This window comes from Peromyscus leucopus, chromosome 18 (genome assembly GCF_004664715.2).
Source record: "Peromyscus leucopus breed LL Stock chromosome 18, UCI_PerLeu_2.1, whole genome shotgun sequence".
Taxonomy (NCBI): domain Eukaryota; kingdom Metazoa; phylum Chordata; class Mammalia; order Rodentia; family Cricetidae; genus Peromyscus; species Peromyscus leucopus.
The window spans coordinates 13857469-13876152 of NC_051078.1; the positions used below are offsets into that span (position 1 = coordinate 13857469).

An 18684-nucleotide genomic window follows, 5' to 3' on the forward strand; every position below is an offset into this window, starting at 1 on the left:
CTTCTAGTCTTTGATGTTTATTTTGAACCCAAGAAGTCCCTTCCTAGCTGTCTTTTCTCCAGCTTTCTTTGGTAAGCCAATTGACCTAGAATTCTAGTCTAGTTCCTTTTAGTTACCTCATGCTGTGTGTTTCTAAGTGTAGTGTAGTCCTGAACACCCCCACCCCCACCCCCTGCCACTCCTTTCCAGATGAATTGATTTCCTTTGAGGGGAGTTTCTAGAAACTGCCATGTTCTAGGATCTGGGCCATTATACAGGCCTTGGTCAATTTGGCTTATGTATGTGAGACCTCTGTAGTATCAATGGGGTGGGTTGAGAGCCATCATATTTGCTAAGGCCATTGAAAGATGGTGGAGAGCCAGATAAAAAAAACTCTGTTCTGCCTCTCCTGGGGAGATGCTATACCCAGGACAAGGAGAGTGAGCCCTTTCTCCCTGATTCCTCTCTACCCAGAGGAGATCTTTCATGGTCAGCTGGTGGAGGGAGGGAAAGTGGGAGTGAAGTCAAGGTACATACTAAGATTCTTACTGTTAGTATTGACGGTCAGTAGATTATCTGAAGTGTGGCTAGTTTTGTTTTGCTATATTCCTTAGAACTGTCCCAAGAGAACTATTTTTTCTTTTAAGATTTTTTTCTAGTAATGATTTCTTTCATTAATTGAAATTCAAATATTAAGTGAATCTGTTTTCTCTGAATAACTTATAGGCATTTTGTTGAATTTTTATATGCAGACATTTTGTTGAATTTTTGTGTATATGATCCATAGGAGTATTTGTATTTGAATTTTTCATCATCATTTAATGCATTTTCTTTTGGTGTAAGAGTGATAAATGAGGTATTGTCTCCTGATTTCTTTTCTGGAATATGTTGTGTCTTTAACTATATCACACACTAGTGAAACTACATGGCCTAGGGTGGTGGCTGTTCTTTATAGTCGGTTAACTTATTCTAGCAGATGCAAAGCTGCTCAGGTTTTTATCAGAGTGAATTCAGGTAGCCTAAAAAGATGTTAAAGGACAAAGTTACATTCATCTAAATTTCTACTTCTGAAAGTCGTCCCTTTATTTCTTATCAATTTGATGCCTGGGGGCTTAGTACTCACCTGTATTTCTTATGCTGTGATGCCTGGGCCTCAGTGCTCATGTGCTTTCTGCATTCCTGATACTGATAGTTCTGACTTACTAGTCTGCCTAAGGTGCATTGATTTTTAGTCTTTTTTTTTTTTTTTAAATTTAAAGCTCTAGATTGGTACTATGTTCTTCATACTGATTTTTTTTAGTGCACCCCCCCTTTATTATTTCCCTTTTACATGCTGTGTATTCATTTTTACCCTCTTAGTAGTTTTGGGAGGTGTAATCTTTAGTGGTTGGCTTGCTCTGTCTTTTAAATATAAGCACTTAAAATTATATATTTCCACTAAGTCCTAGTTTATCTGCATTTCACAATTTTTGTGCTTTTAATTCTTGATCTGTTTATTCTGTCTTGCATTGTGATTTATCCCCTGTGTTCCTAAGTATATTTCTTTGTTTGGTCTTTTAGAGATTGTTCTAGGAGTTACAGTATGTACACTTTGCTTTTGTAAATTTGTTTACTAAAGCTGTAGATTCATCAGAAGACATCCTTCATATGAGTTCAGTTCTTTAAAATATATCATTTAAAAAATGACATATATAATAGGGTGACCAGAATTTCTGGACCCTCCTCCCCCACCTTGGCTTCCTGGTCCTTGTGATCCCCATGGGAAAAAAATCGCAGATGACACATAACATACCCAGAGTAAAGGGGAGCCAACACTGAAAGGTAAGAGAGGACACGGCCAGAGGGATATGTCCGATAGACATTTTAGGTAGCCCACATACCCTTCTCAGGTCTTCAGTATAAACAACTTTCCCGGTGAACTTTGGTCAGCCATGTGATTGACAGGCCTATTTGGATTTGTTTTTATCAGAAAGCCTCCAGCTGTAAGTAATCTTAAAAGCTTTGGCTATCTGATGACCTATGGGGAAGTTCAGAATGTCACTTTTCCTCAGGCCAGAGATCGGAGTCAGATAGCACTTCTGACTAGTACTGAAAGCTGTGCAGTTCATCCTTGGTTCACCAGCTGCTACTTAGGAGGCAGCCTGACCATCCCCAGTAGCCAACATCCAAATAGCCACCTGACATCTGATAAACTAGTTGGTTTTCTCTTTTAAAGAACGTGTGATCTTGGCTGTTGGTTTAGTTGAGTGGTGAAACACTTGCTGTGTCCACAGTCTTGATAAAATCCTTAGCACACACACAAAAGTAATTTTTTTGTAATTACAGTGATCTTTGAATATTAATCTATCTTGTTTATGGTGGTGTTGGGCTTTTTCTACTATTTCTGATTATGTGACCTATTGTAACTGAGAGGAGTGTTGAAAAATGAGATGTAAAGTTATATGTGTTAGTTCCACTTTCAAGGTTACTATTTTAGTTAGCTTGAAGCTCTCTTGTTAGTTACATAGAAGACTGTATGTCTTGGGTTCAGTTGGTGAAGTACTTAAGAACCCACAGTAAGAAAAGCTAGACATAGTGATGAGGCTTGCAATCTCAGTGCCAAGAAGTTGGAGACAGGTGCATCCCTGGTTTTTGTTGGCTGGCCAGCCTAGCCTGACTCCTGAGTTCTAGGCTAGAGACCTTGTCCCTTCTCAAGAGGGAGGTGCGTTCTCTTTCTTGCTTTCTTATAGCCAGGTCACCTCAAAGATGATTTAGTCTGGATTTTGAGCCAGAAATTTTTTATTCTATTTTACCTGTTGTCACTAATTAGCTGTATGTTTAAGACTCCCCCAAATTATCATTTCTTTTTTAAAAAATCTTTAAAATAAGATGTTTAAATGAAATGTGCTTTGATGGTGTCATGTTGTGTGTCTCCCCCCCCCCCTTTTATTCCAATCTAGAGATTGTAAACCTTTTGGTTTCATGAATGGCTCTTGCTTGAAACATGTACACTGTTTCTTAAAATAATACTTCTTATGTGCAAAATCAATATGCTTCTGAAAGTACTGATTATATTAGAATCTAGGTTTTAAAATAATGATTGCATATTCAGTGGCATGAGTATTAACACAAAGTAATGTTTAGACTGATAATGGTATAAATGATAGTTTGAGGCAAATGAAGTGAATGATATTTCTACTGAAAAAATTCAGTGGTGACAAAAATCACAGGTGCAGACCTATTAGAACTATGGGCTTGTTACCTATATTTTCAATTATGTAAATACTACATTTCAGTTAGTGGGTGGTTAGTAAAATGAAGATGTAATTTCTCCTTTTTTCTCTTGTTTAATAAGCCAGATACTGACAAGGAAGGTAGGTTAACTCTTTTGGATTATATTGATTATTTACTCTTCAGTGATAAGGGGAAATTAGGAAATAGGAACAACCATAGGATTCCTGAGATCAAAAAGACATTGGGGAGCCAACCAGGAAGCTGGGTTACGGTTAGACAACTGTTAGAATACTGACAAAACTGGAAAGAGTCTGCTACTTAATACCTTTACGGTCTTCATCCTTAAATTGAATTGGATTTGGAAAACGTAAAAAAGGTGTGATTCATAGAAAGTCTAGTCATTTCAAAAGGTCAAGGGAAATAAAAAAAAGACTTGTATTTTAAAAGTGTTTTAATGCAATTGAAGTCAGTAAAGCATCCAGTGTATTTTGTGGTTTATTAATTCGGTAACATTTTATGTTACATGTCGCTGTTGTAGGCACTTGAGATAAGAGTATAAACATGCTAGACAAAGCCTCTGATACAGAAATAGAGGGTATAGATATGATAGGATGAAAGGGTAGATTATTAAATCTATTTTTAAAGAGCAACAACTTGTTTAAAAATGTTTTATATTGCTATGGATTTTAGTTTATTGATACAAATTTAAAGTTAATTTTGTTGTACTGTATGTATATTTCTATTCTTGTTTAAAGTATTTTGTTGGTGCAACTCACTTGAAATTGTATATAGTTGAGAAGTACAGATTAATAATTGGCCTTCTATGATAATCAAACTTATAGTCATGTTAATTAAGTTTCTAGGTATACATAGAAATATTTCAATTAGGTAATAGTCAAACACTTCAAAGACCTACAGAATATGGCATTTGAAATGTTTTAAAAACTTAAACTTTCCTGGACAATGAGACACTGCTGCTCCTGGCAGCACCTATTTACTTCAAAGAGAAAGATGGACGTTGAAGACACTCTATATGGAGTTTATCTTCTTCTTGGCAAAAGTAGCCATTTGGGCAAGAAACTGCTCTTGCCTGGACTGCTGATAATATGTTGTAAAAACTGGACATGCAGGACACATAGGAAGGTGATCACTGAACTTTGCAAAGCAAGATGGTCCTTTGGGTTCCTGCTTTGCAGAAGAAACTGCCAGACATTCTACAGGACACAGACAGAAGTGACTAAGAGGCTCTAGGCCTTTGGGCTGAAGAAGGATGCCCCAATGTTGCAGAGGAACTTTGGATGACTGTCCAGGCAGGCAGCTGTCTCTGTCATTTCCAGAATTTTAGAAATTGCTTACAATGCATTTCCTGTTTACTTAGGTATTGTTATATCCTTCTAGGGTCTTTGATGTAGTTGGAGACCATATAGTTATAATTTTCCTTGGTTATGATAAAAGATAAATTAGATATAATACTTTAGACTCACAAATATAGGATAGAATATTTTCTTTAATTTTGCCAAATACAATTAGACTAGATATTGTAACTATAATTCTTGCTTGATAACTGTTTTGTTATATGTAATTTTACTGTGTTAAAGTTAAAACCTTCCTTTTTGATTAGATAGAAAAGGGGAGGTGCTGTGGGATGTTGTTCTGTATGCTGTGAATGTGTTGCTTTGATTTGGTTGATGAATAAAAAGCTGATTGGCCAGTACCCAGGCAGGAAGTATAGGCGGGGCAAGCGGAGAGGAGAATTCTGAGAAGAGGAAGCCTGAGTTAGGAGTCGCCAGCCAGGCCCAGAAACGAAAGCAAGATGACAAGACAGAACTGAGAAAAGGTACCAAGCCATGTGGCTAAACATAGATAAGAATTATGGGTTAATTTCAGTATAAGAGCTAGTCAGTAATAAGCCTGAGCTAATGGCCAAGCAGTTTAATTGATAAAAACCTCTGTGTGATTATTTTGTAAAAGGCTGTGAGAGTGTGGGTGAGAGATTTGTCCCGACTGCGGCCTAGGTGGGACTCAGGAAATCTTCCAGCTACAATCCTTTTTTAAGGACTTGGATAATAAGGGTTGAGAGACAAACGAATGTGAACAGAATCCAGACAGGTGGGTGGTCAGTGAAGACAGACAGCTAAAGAGAAATGTCAGTGTTGTGAAGGTGCCTGGCATTGAAGAACTGAGGTGAGGTCATTGGAAAACAGCAGCAGGTGCAATGACCCTAAGTTGGCAGCTGACGGGAAGCTTGGGTCAAGGATGACGATGCTGTCTCCTCCTGCTCCTCCCTCATCCTTCCTTTCTTCTTCTCCCACATGTCATTATCACTCCATCCTCTCCATCCTCTTTCCTCTCATGCTCGTCACACTTCTGCCTGCACTGCTCTTCATCCCTGCAGCTGCTGGGGTCTGAAGAAGGCCAGCCTCAGTGGCGCACTGAGTGGCCTGACACTTAGGTATATTTTAGTCCCTCCTATCTCTTCACTGTCAGAATTATTTCACATCCTTCGTCCTGCCTTAAACCTCTGACATCTCCTTTCATATCCCTTCTTTGAGCCGATGGCTTTGTTTTGTAGTTTAGTAGAAAAACAGAATGCCTGGGGATTTGCTTTATACTTCCAATAAATGTCTACTTATTTAAATCTACCCTACTTAATAACTTTCTTGCAGCAACATAGCCTGTGCCTAAGTCCAGTCTCTTAGACATTTTACCCACATTTACTAAAAATCACCTGGAATCTATCCTATCAGTGTTTTCCAAGATGACTTTTCTGTTGTGATAAAACACCATGACCAAGGGACAAGAGTCCATCATGGATGGGAGACATGGTGGTTAGATCAGGATGCTCATTCAGAGCTTACATCTTTTGTTGTAAGCACAAAGCAGAGAATAAACTGAAAATGATTCGGGTCTTTAAACTCTTAAAGTCTGGCTCCAGTGACTGACTTCCTCCAACAAGGCACATCTCTGAAATCACCACAGTGCCACCAACTGGGGACCAAGTAAGCATATATATGAGCCTATGGGGGGGCATTCTCATTCAGAGTACCGCTTTTTTGTGTCTTATAAACTCCACTTTAGATAGTCTTTTGGCCATTCCTTATTTTGCTCACATTTATGGCATAACGCTTTGTAAAAGATGTCTATATTTCATCTCTGGTTACTCTGTTTCTACTCTCCTGCAGTTACTCTGTAGTGCTAGTTTGTTTCTGTTGTCGGACTAAAGCTGTTGTTGTGAAGTATCCCTCAAATGACTTCTGTGCTGTTAAATACAGAGATTAATAATCAGGCTATTTACTTCCAACAGTTGCTTTTCTTTGAATTGATCTGTAGCTAGAGTTTTCCTGCCTTGCCCACAGTCAGGACAAATCTTTGTCACCCGCCAGTCCCACAGCCGCTCAGACCCAACCAAGTAAACACAGAGACTTATGTTGCTTACAAACTGTATGGCTGTAGCAGGCTTCTTGCTAACTGTTCTTATAGCTTAAATTAATCCATTTCCATAAATCTATACCTTGCCACGTGGCTGGTAGCTTACCGGCGTCTTCATATACTGCTGGTCATGGCGGCAGCTGGCAGTGTCTCTCTGCCTCAGCCTTCTGCTTCCCAGAATTCTCCTCTCTCCTTGTCCCACCTACTTCCTGCCTGGCCACTGGCCAACCAGTGTTTTATTTATTGACCAATCAGAGCAATTTGACATATAGACCATCCCACAGCACTTCCCCTTTCTTTTTTTTAAAAGGAAGGTTTTAACTTTTACACATCTCCAAAGTCAGCTTGGTATATTTGGGAATTTGGGTGTAGCTTCTCTTACTACTTCCTGCTGGAGGGGGGCGCTGTATCTATGGGGACACAAAGAAAATTTTAGGATCATGGAGCAGTCCGTGAGGCTGTATCGCCTGAGCCAGTTGCCTTGAAACAATTCTGGATGTTGGATCATCTGGGCCATGGTGTCATTGGAGATCTTTCAGGTGGTCTTGGCTGGTCAAACCTGATGTATCTTAATCTGGAACAAATCCATAGCCTCTGGCTTTCTGTAGAAACAAAAGCAGAGCCTCTTTTCCAAAGCAACATATCCTTATAGTCAAATTTTGAAGTCAAGGTACCTTTAAAATATACATTTTGGCATAACTCAACAGCTTTTGTAATCAAATGTTTTTCTTCAGTTACGAATATCAAAGAGAACATAATCCAGATTCTCCGTGTGGTAGCCATCTTTATGTGGCTTATGTTTTATATTAACTTGAGCCTATTGCTTTAAACTGCAGCCTTTTAAGCCTGAAACAGCACTGTGGCTGCTGGCTCTGCCCACTTCAGCTTCCCAACATGGCGGTGGTACGTTTTCCGCCAGCTCTGGGAGCCATCGTGGGTCTATGCTTTTATCCAAGCAGCGTGTAGCCCAGAAACCTCTTTTTTTGTTTTGTACTAGCAAAGGCTAAATCCACCACGCAGCTTAATGTGCCACTTGCAGAGGCCTCATTCCCGCCATACTGCAGGTCAAGCACGCACACGCTAGGAACCCGCCAGGAACTCAAACCTGCAGGCTGCCGCTCATTTGAGAGAGACAATTAGGAAGCTGTTTTTAGTTTCTTTTCTTTGAATTGATCCCCTAGTTGTAAGAATATCTACACAGTTCTCTTTAGTTTTCATCTAATTCACTTTTGCCTGGAACTAGAGCACATGGCTTTGTCTTTATATATTATGAGGCAGTTGAATAACACCAGGTTGTGCCGTTTCTTTAAACTTAAAGCAGCTTTATGTAGTAGGGAGGCTACAGAAGACCCTCTCTCTTGCCGTCTTTCATTCCATTCCATTTGCAAGCATGTGGTTCAGAAAGTGTTGGCATTTGTCATTTAAGTTCAGCAGGACCTCTTTGTGTATTTCATTTTATATGACCATTAGTCACAGACAGTTTGAGTATCTTGCATTGCTGAGCCTGTTAAATAGATACATCTGGGTATTGGGTGACCAAAATTCTTAAAATATTTGTGATAGAATTATATATGGTCAGATTAAAAGAAGGATATCAGAAAGCTGCCACTATAGAGATACAAAAACTAAAGTTATGAAACATTAAATTATGATGACCAGAGAATAAATTGATTTAAAGGTAATATTATTGGTTAACTTTTGTTTTTCTATGTCAGTAAAAGAAACCTTTCATTTTTACATGTTAATACTTGACCATTGAAATCTGAATTATTAAAATATTTAGAAAATATTTTTAGTTAATTTGGCATTTTTGCAAGACTAATTGTAATATGCTCCTACTAAAATTCAGGAGTTTCTTTTTGTCTCTGGTGTTTTTTGTATATACTAGTAGTTATCAACTCAGGTTTTGAAAACATTTATCCTTGTGATCAAACTATAAATTAGTGACAGCAAGGAAACTTGGTATTTTGAGACAAGGTTCTTGATATATACCCCAAGGTAACTGTTTATGGTTAGTTTTAACTGTCATCTTGACAAAATTTAGAGTCACCCGGGAGATGGGCCTCTGAGCACATTTGTGAAGTACCATGTGCATGCTGGGAATCCAACTAGAGTCCTCTGGAAGAGCAGCCAACGCTTTTACCCACTGGGCCATTTCTCTAGCCTCCTCTGAGCACACTCATGTTTTAATTATTACATTAATCAAGGTGGGAGACCACCCACTGTGGGTGGCACCTTCCCCTGGGCAGTCATTTTGGACTGTATAAGCATAGAAAGCGGCTGGGTGGTGGTGGTGGTCGTGGTGGTTGTGGTGGTGCAGGTGCATGTCTTCAATCCCAGCACTTGGGAGACAGAGGCAAGTGGATCTTTGTGAGTTCCAGGACAGCCAGGACTGTTGCACAGAGAGACTCTGTCTTGGAAAACTCCCAAACAACAGCAACAAAGCATGAGAAGGAGTTGAGCACTAGCATGCATGGCTTACAGTCCTCTGCTCTTGACTGTGGATGGCATGTGGCCGTTCTCTCAAGCCTCAACCACCGGGACTGCCCTGCAGAGTGAACTGCCCTCGGAGAACTGTGGGCTAGACAACCCCTTTCTCCTTCAGGTCGTTTTGTCAGGTTCTTGGGCAGACGGAGTGAAAGCTGACGCTAGAACCCACTTTTTGTCCAACATGGCTGCCTTGCTTCTGTCTTCTTGTCCCATCTTCTTGAGTGTTGGGTGTGAGGCCTGTGTCACTATGCCTGGCACACAAACATTTTTTTGTGCTTGTAGTTTAATCATTTTTGGGGCCCATTAAAGAAAAGTATAATTTCACAAACTTTAGGTTTTTAATTCCCTTTAGCTCTGATCTTGGGGTGGGGCTCTGTGCAGTTTCCCCCCTCTGGTGGTATCATAGCTCAGTCTTTAAGCAGCCTATCGTTGAGATTTCAAGGGTGTGCCTTTCCTGCCATGTTAGAAGATACAGTCTTGCAGCAGAATTCCTAGTCCTCTGGCTCTTATAACCCTCTCCCTCTTTTTGTTTTTTTAGCCTTAGGTGTAAGACTTGCATACACTGTAAATATATCTAAATATATCTGTTGCCTCTGGACAGCCCACCGCCAGTTGTTTTCAGCATTTGATTAGTAGTAGCTTTCTGTTAGGCTTTCTGTATTCTGGGAAAAGAAACTTCTTTAGTGAGGGATGAGAGCTACTCTATCTGTCAGTATAAAGCTGAGCATTTAGAATACAGTTACCTATGTTTTGTTTGGCTAAATGCTTTTACTTTGACTTTTATTTGGTATTGATGAAACTGGTCAGATTTTTTAGATGGTTCTAATTAATAGCCAACCCAGAATAGACCTTCCTTGGGTTAAATAAACAAACAATAACAAAACCAACCTTTGCCAACTGGTGCAACTATTTAGCCTCATTAAATGCATACTTTTAACTTTTGAGTGTATAAGGATGACTAAATTACAGATATTTTAGATACTGCTTCCAAACTTCAAAAATTTAGACATTATTAGAAATACTATTAGCATTATAGTTGTAGAAAAAGTAGTATTGGGAAAGTTATCTATAATTGTCTACTTTTCTGAGTCACTTTTTTTTTTAAAACAATTTTGTGAATTAAGGCCAGAGAAGAAACATTGATTTAACTTTTCATTTTTGCTTTTCCAGCATATCATATTATTGGGGTAATTAAATGTCTTACTCAGTTTTGCATCTATGTTCATAAGGGAAATTGGTCTATAATTCTCTTTCTTTGTTTGGTCTTTATATGGTTTGGGTATCCGGGTGACTGTGGTCTTGTACCATGAATTGGGTAGTGTTGCTTCTTTTTTTCATTTTGTGGAATAATTTGAAGAGTATTGGTGTTAACACTTGTTAGAAAGTCTGGTAGAATTCTGTTCCCAAACCATCTGGCCCTGGGGTGTTTTGGGTTGGGAGACTTTTAATGCCTGCTTCTATTTGACTAGGAGTTATAGGTCCATTTACATTGCTTGTCTGATTTTGATCTAACTTTGGAAATGGGTGATTCATTTCTTTTATATTTTCCAATTTGGTGGAGTAAGTACACATTTTTAAAGTATCTTTTTATGATTCTCTGGATTATTTTTGTGTCTGTTAAGTCCCCTTTTTCATTTCTAATTTTGTTAATTTAAATACACTCTCTTCCTTTTACTTAATTTGGATAAGGGTTTGATTTTCTCAAAGAACCAGCTATGTGTTTCATTGATTCTTTGTATTTTTTTATATAAATTGATTTCACCCCTGAATTTGACTGTTTCTTGCTGACTACTCTTTTCTAGTGTGGTTTCTTTTCTAGAGCTTTCAGGTGTGCTGTTAAGTTACTAGTATGAGAGCTCTGCAGTTTTTTCCCTCCCTCCCTCCCTCCCTCCCTCCCTCCCTCCCTCCCTCCCTCTCTCCCTCTTTTCTTCTAACTTAGTGCTATAAATCATCTGCCTCTTAGAACTGCCTTCGTAGTGTCCCATAAACTTGGGTATGTTGTGTATTCATTTTCATTCAATTCTAGAAAGTCTCTAATTTCTTAATTTCTGCATTGACCCATTTTTTATTCAGTAGTGAGTTATTTAGTTTCCATGAGCTTGTAAGCTATCTATTGTTTTCAGTTGTTGATTTCTAGCTTTAGTCTGTGGTGGTCAAATAGGATGTAAGGAGTTATTTCAGTAGTCTTGTATCTATTGAGTCTTGTGCAGTGAATTTTGGAGAATGTTCCCTGAGGTGCTGAGAAAGAAAGTATATTCTTTTGTATTTGTGTGAAATGTTCTGTAAATATGTTAGGTTCATTTGGTTTATAATGTCAGTTAGCTCCAGCATTTCTGTTTAATTTTTGTCTAGATGACCTATTAGTGAGAGCAGGGTATTGAGATGCCCTACTGTCTGTGTGTAAAGGTCAATATGTGATTTAAACTGTAGTAATGTTTCTTTTATGAACTTGTTGCCTATGTGTTTGGTGCAGAGGTGTTCACATTTGCAGTGTCCTCTTGGCAGATTTTTCCTTTGATGAGTTTGTAGTGTCCTTTCCTGTCTCTTTTGATTGGTTTTGTCAGATAGTAAAATGGCTATCCCAGTTTGCTTCTTAGGTCCATTTGCTTGGAATATCTTTTTCTAACCTTTTACTCTGAGATGATGTCTGTCCTTTGATGTTACAGTGTGTTTCTTGAATGCAGCAGAGGAATGAATGAATCATGTTTACACTTTGGTTTTGTTAGTATGTGCCTTTTATTTTGGAGAATTGAGAGAACTGATGTTGAGAGAGGTCAGTGATTGTTGATTTTTGGGTTTTGTAGTTGAGTTGTTGGTGGTGTGTTCATGAGTGTGCATTTTCCCTCTTGACTTTGATTTGTCTGGGGTGATTTATTTCCTGTTTTTTCTTAGGTGTGGTTAAGCTCCTTAGGTTGTAATTTTTCTTCTAGCACATTTGTAGGGCCAGATTTGTAGATACTGCTTAAATTTGTTTTTATTATGGAATGTCTTGTCTTCATCTATTATAATTGAAAGTTTTGCTGGGTGTAGTAGTAGGGTAGTGTCGTCAGTGGTCTTTTAGAGTCTGTAGAACATCTGTCTAGGATTATCTGGCTTTTAGAGTCTCCATTGAGAAGTCAGGTGTTAATTCTAATAGGTTTGCCTTTATATGTTACTTGACCTTTTTTCCTTGCAGCTTTTGTTAGTTTTTCTTTGTTCTGTAAGTTTAGTGTTTTTTTTTTTTTTTTCGAGACGGGGTTTCTCTGCGTAGCTTTGCGCCTTTCCTGGAGCTCACTTGGTAGCCCAGGCTGGCCTCGAACTCACAGCAATCCACCTGGCTCTGCCTCCCGAGTGCTGGGATTAAAGGCGTGCGCCACCACCGCCCGGCCAAGTTTAGTGTTTTTTATTTTAGGATTTTCTTTTCTGGTCTACTCTATTTGGTGTTCTGCATGTTTGTACTTGGGTATATGTCTCCTTTAGGTTAGAGAAACTTTCTTCTGTGATTCTTTTGAAAATATTTTCTCTGCTTTTCACCTGGCTTTCTTCTCTTTTCTTTATTCCTATTGTTCTTCAACTCGGTCTTTTCATAGTGGCCCACATACCCTGGATGTTTTGTGCCTGGATTTACACTTTCAGTTCTTAAACTGTTTTATTCATTACTTTTCACTGTTTGTGTTTTCATAGATTTCTTTACGGATTTTTTTATTTCCTCCTTAAGGAACTCTTATATTCATAAAGGTTGCCTTAAGCTATGTTGGAATACTCAGGGCCTGCTGTGGTAGGGATGCTGGGCTTTAGTGGAGACATTGTCTTGGCTGTTATTGTGTCTTTACATTGGTGTCTAGTTATCTGGGTTTGGGAGTCTAGTAATTCTAGGTACTAATATCTGGTCTTGTCTTTTTCCGGTGGATGGTTTCTGTTGCCCTCTCTGGTTCTTAGGAGAATGTGTTGGCTGTATGTTGTTTCTAGGTTTTTTTATGAGATGCTGCTAGGTGTGGTCACTAGTAATATGTTTCTAGGTATTGGGAGCTGACACTTAAAAATGGGAATGGACTAGGGTTGAGAGGGACACAGAAGGGAGGAAAACAGGGTGATCCATCAAGATCTGCTTAGTCCCCTGGGAATGAGGGCTGTAGCTGGGCTGAGCAGTTAAAAAAAAAAGAGGAAGGCTGATTCAGGAGACGCCAGTCCACCGTCCAGGGAGCAGCATGTGATGACACACAGGTAAAGCCACAGAACACGTGGTGACATATAGATTAACAGAAATGGGCTGAGTTTAAGTGTAAGAGCTAGTCAGTGGTAAGCCTGAGCATTGGCCGAGCAGTTTTAATTAATATAAACGTCTGTGTGTTTACTTGGGTCTGAACGGCTGTGGGCCCACGGGCCCACTAGGTGAGAACATAGAAAAACTTTCAGCTACAGAGGGAAGAGTATGAAGAGAGGCCACAGCAAGTCTCCCACAGAGCTGGGATGAGAATGGCGGAATGGAGGGAGAGGTGAAGATCTGCAGTTCGCCTAGCTGCTTGGTTGGCTGCAGAGGCCTGCGCGTTCCCAGGAAATGCCTAGTGGAGTTGGGGCTGGGATAAAGCAGTGAGGATGGCGACAGAAGGAAGATCTGTGTGGTCCACTGGAGATGGGCATGGGCTGGGGTAGTTCTCTCGTGGTTTGCATTGTTCGTGATGAGCAGTTATTCGTTAGCCAGTTCCCCACCCTTTAAAAGTCTTCTAACACTTTCTCTGCAGTTTTATTCATAAATATTATGGTAATTTTACTGTTATTCTACTTGGAAGATTTTGAATGTGGCTCGGTGAGTTTATGTTTTCCATTTCAAAATTAGAAAATGTGGCGTTGTCTTTACTCTTCCTGCAGCAGTAGTTAAATTAATGTTAGCCTTTGGATACAGCATCACAGTTCACTGACGTAACGGACGATAATTCACAGTGCACACAGTGTACCGTTCCTTCAGTTCTTGGCTTCCCAGTGCCTTTTCTCACCCGTCTTCATTTGGGATCTTTTTCCTGTCTTCAAGTTCATTAAACTTCTCTTTTGCTGCATATAATCCACTGTTTATCCACTTGTATTTTTCTTTACATTTGTTTTTTTAGAAGATCGTGCTGAGCCTTAAAAATATAAATTTTGATCATGAACTCAGTGATGTTCCATATATTTGTATTCTAGCTTTCCCCAAGGGTATGGTCTTACATAATGTAGTCAACTATTGATATCAGAAATTGTCATAACTGGTCTACTGACCTAGCTTAGATTTTATCAGTTTTGTGTACTCACTTTTTGGTGTGTTTTTTATCGTTTTATGATAATCTGTTACCAGGCCATCCAAGTAAAGAGACAGAAATTGTAACCATAAAGAAATTTGTTTGTGCTGACAACCTTGTTTGATATTTAATTTTGATGGTCACCTTGACTGATTAAGATGCCTAGAAGGTTGATAAAGTATAACTTCCTCCTAGCTTTGAGGACCACTATGAAATCATTTCATGAGATGATCAGCTTATGACAGTCCTTCATAATCATCTAATCCACTGGTAGATTCAAAAATAGGAAGAGGAGAAGGAGGAGGAGGAGGGGGAAACTGTTTGGAGGAAGCAGTAGTCCTCACTGGGGGCCAGTCTTCCAAGTGTGTGTCTTGCTCTGCCCCCGTCTTTGTTCTACTTCTTGGCTCCTAAGAGTTAGACATCTGCTTTAGCATCGCTTATCAGTCCTACTGGACTGAAACCTTCGAGACTAAAGTGTCTGTCAGGGATTTTGTCCAGTAGCAGGCAGACCTTGCGTTGACGTGTGTATTTGAAAGTCTAGAACATAGTTAATGATACTTGCTTTAACATCTTTGCCTGATAAGTCCACCATTTGTCTAATTGCTGTATTTACTTTCCTTTGCTCTTTGTCAACTTATTATGAGTGAGTGTGTTCCTGCTTTTTGGTAAGTATCATACACTTACTGTTGGGTTGTTTTATGCTAGTTCGTTGGGTTGGTTTATGTATTGTTGGGACTGTTTGAGGTGACATTGTGTTACTTAGAATTGGGCTAATCTTTTCTGAGCTTGATTTTAAGCTTTCTTATGTCCCTCTAGTCTTTTTCTAAAGCTTATTTGAATTGCTAGCTGAGAGGATTGTTTCCACTACCCCTAAGATTTCAGAAGACTTCTGGAAACTATAGCTTTTTCCGCATTCAGATACAAATCATTACTCAGCTTAAGCCTTAATAGGAATCCTCTGTTCAGGTCCTTGGAGTGCATTTCTTCAGCCTTCTGTCTATTTGGCCTGCCGATCCTAGTTACCTTGTTTCCTCTCTCTGACTCGGAACTTGTCTGGACTGTTAAGAACTTTGAGCTCTGATTGGCTTTCACTTTGCCTTTCCTGTCAGCCACAAAGCCCTTCTTCCTTCCTCCAGTGACCAGGGAGCACTGGAGGGCTCATTGCATTAGTTCTGTTTTCTTAGTACCCGAAATGACTGGTGTTTATATATCAAAACTACTATTTTTGTATATTTGGTTTGATTTAAAGTGGATGAATAAAGCTAGTCTTTATTTTATGGAAGATATCTCTGCTTAAGAGAAAATTTCATTGTTTGTAAAATACATACTATTATGACTTAACTATTTGTAGGACTTTGTGGGAAAACAGTGTATAAACCTGTTTTGGGGAAATGAAATTTCTGCTCTTGGTTGCTCATTTTCTTCTTTCCCCAGACAGTCTTAGGTAAATAGATGTAATGGCGTCCTTCATTTATCGCACCTCATTGCATGCATCATCCCCCCCCCCGTGTGAAGTATCACCACACTGCACCGTTCATTGTCTTATTTAATACAACACAGAGGGAAGACAGTAGTGATAGATGCTCATCTTTCATACTTGCTTAGAAGAATATAAAAAGTACCTTTAATTTTTCTCCTTTTTATTAAAAAGAGATAATGCTCCTTTAATATAGAATATTAGTTCCTATCCTGGTTAGAATCTAGAAATATAGAAGAAAGCAAAGAGTAAATAAAGTTTCCCTTCATATTAAGATCTGTCATCTTTCAAAGTAAATATTTTTCTTTTAAAATTTACTGATGAAATGTTAATTTTTATTATTAAAGTATTACTTAGCACATAAAATTTTATTCCTAATTGTCTTTTTTTATATAATTAGGATGTGCTGTTAAAGTTATGTGGCATTAAGGTATTAAAAATTACCTTGTTAATTTTAGATTTTAAATATATATATTTTTTTTTTTTTTTGGTTTTTCGAGACAGGCCTTTCCTGGAACTCACTTGGTAGACCAGGCTGGCCTCGAACTCACAGAGATCCGCCTGGCTCTGCCTCCCGAGTGCTGGGATTAAAGGCGTGTGCCACCACCGCCCGGCTTAAATAGATCTTTTGATGAAATTTATATAATGAAAGTGTACTATATGGAATTTTATACAAAATATATTCAAGGAGGAAAGTATTCTATAAAATATAGTCACTCAAATTTTAGACTATTGTCCACTGGATTCAGTTAGCGTGACTACATTAAGATACATCCTATCCTAAAACTTTATTAATACTATTATATACTAATATTAAAACAAGATTACCATTTAGGAACTATACCATGTGCTTATTTATTTATATATTTATTTATTTTGGTGACAGCCAAACCTAATGGGACATCCAGTTTGCTTGGTAATTTTTCCTTTAAAATACTGCAATTCCTGACTCAGGAATATAGCACTATGATATAGCCCTTACCCAGCATTTGCAAGGCTCTGTGTTCAATCTCAAGCATGGCATAAATTAAATAATAATGCAAACAGTTTAAATGATGACTACATTTATAGCAGTAACTATATAATGATTTTAAAACATCCATATTTTCGAGAGACATTCTTTATTCTAAAAGCACATAAAAAGTTTCTAGTGAGTATTTACACTTTTGCTTAGAGTTGGGCATCTTAAAGTATTTCAGTCCAACACATACCATGTAGGATGGTCAAAACTGAGTAAAACCATAGCTTCTGCAACTTCCTAATTGTTTTAGTGTATGTAGTAGGAGCTAGGAGATGACTTTATTATATTGATTATTTGTAGAATGTTGTTCAATAATGTTAGTTCCCCCCCCCCCCCCCCGAGACAGGGTTTCTCTGTGTAGCTTTGCGCCTTTCCTGGAACTCGTTATGTAGACCAAGCTGGCCTCGAACTCACAGAGATCTGCCTGCCTCTGCCTCCTCTGAGTGCTGGGATTAAAGGCGTGCAACACCACTGCCCGGCTAATGTTAGTTTTTCATTTGAAAATTATCTTAACAGATTGTGTTTTAGAGGTAATGGATACATATTTGTAAATCTTTGTATTTGACCTTTGTAATAATACTGGTTTGGGTTTTTGTTTTTAAATTGTGGAGCTTGGGACATGGCTCATTGGTTGTAAGTGCTTACCGCTCTTTCAGAGGACTTGGGTTTGGTTCCTAGCACCCTAGCACCCATGTCACAAGCCACACAACTACCTGTAACTCGAGCTCCAGGGGACCTGACACCCTCATCTAGCCTCTTGGGCACGGTTCCCATGAACACAGACATATGTATATGCATGTACTAATTTGTGTAGAAATTTGAAGAGTTTGTTTGTGGTGCTGTGTATGTGTGCAGTATATTTGGTGTGTGGATGTGGAAGGTGTCTTCAGGAGCCACATGAAGCTTCCCCCATGGGAATCACCCTCACTGAGCCTGAAGCTCACTGATTGGGGTTTGCTGGTTGGCGGGCCAGTGAGCTTCAGAGATCTGCATGTCTGCCCTCCGCCACCCAAGGCTGGCTCTGGGCTGGAAACTCAGCCCTCATGCTTGCAAGGCAGGCGCTTTTCCCACTGAACCATCATCTCCCCAGTCCTCACCTCTTTACGGATTGTAGATTAGATGCTTTTACTCTCTTGTCCTAATGTACGTTTTATATGATAGTAAAAATCAGTTGTTTTAAATTTGAATGCAAAATTATAATGGATAGCAACATTATTAGTTCAGTAGCTATATATACTACTTTCTCAGAGTAAATTTTTTGTACTACTAAAGCTATTTGTCCTGAAAATGTATCATGTACATTCTTTGTAGAACTATACCTTTGAATCTTTGAACTTTGAATTTTATTACATATTTCTGAAATAACATTTATGGTAATTCTTATCTCAGTTTCGATTTGTTTTTTAAAATCTGACATGCAGAGTGTATATTTATTTTATGCTTTTTTACCCAGGTTAAGAAATGAGTATCATTAACCCCCTCTCTCATGCCAAAAAGTAAATTCTGTTGCAGTGTGCATGAAATTGGAGGGCTGAAGGCAGGCATTTGTTCTTCATCATTGGAGTTGATGATGATAGAACATTGGATTGGGTTTTTAATCTAATAGTGATCTTAAAACTATGATGTGTTTACATCTCAGTGTGAAAATAAGCTTTGTGAGTGACATGAATCAATGTATAAAACGGTTACATTCCTAGTAGTGAAGTATAGGCATTGGGGTGGGAGCATCTAGTTAAATGACTGAATCTGAGTTAACTGGATATTCTCAAAATAACCAGAGACCATTTAGGACCAGAAAATAAAAGTTAGGGGTAGGTTTTTTT

At 38.7% G+C, this 18684-nt stretch overlaps 1 protein-coding gene across 8 annotated transcripts in view; it reads left to right on the forward strand.

The window, feature by feature from the left end:
* Positions 1 to 18684, forward strand: part of Cnot2 (CCR4-NOT transcription complex subunit 2) — a 104248-nt gene that overhangs the window by 21246 nt on the left and 64318 nt on the right. The window lies entirely within an intron of this gene.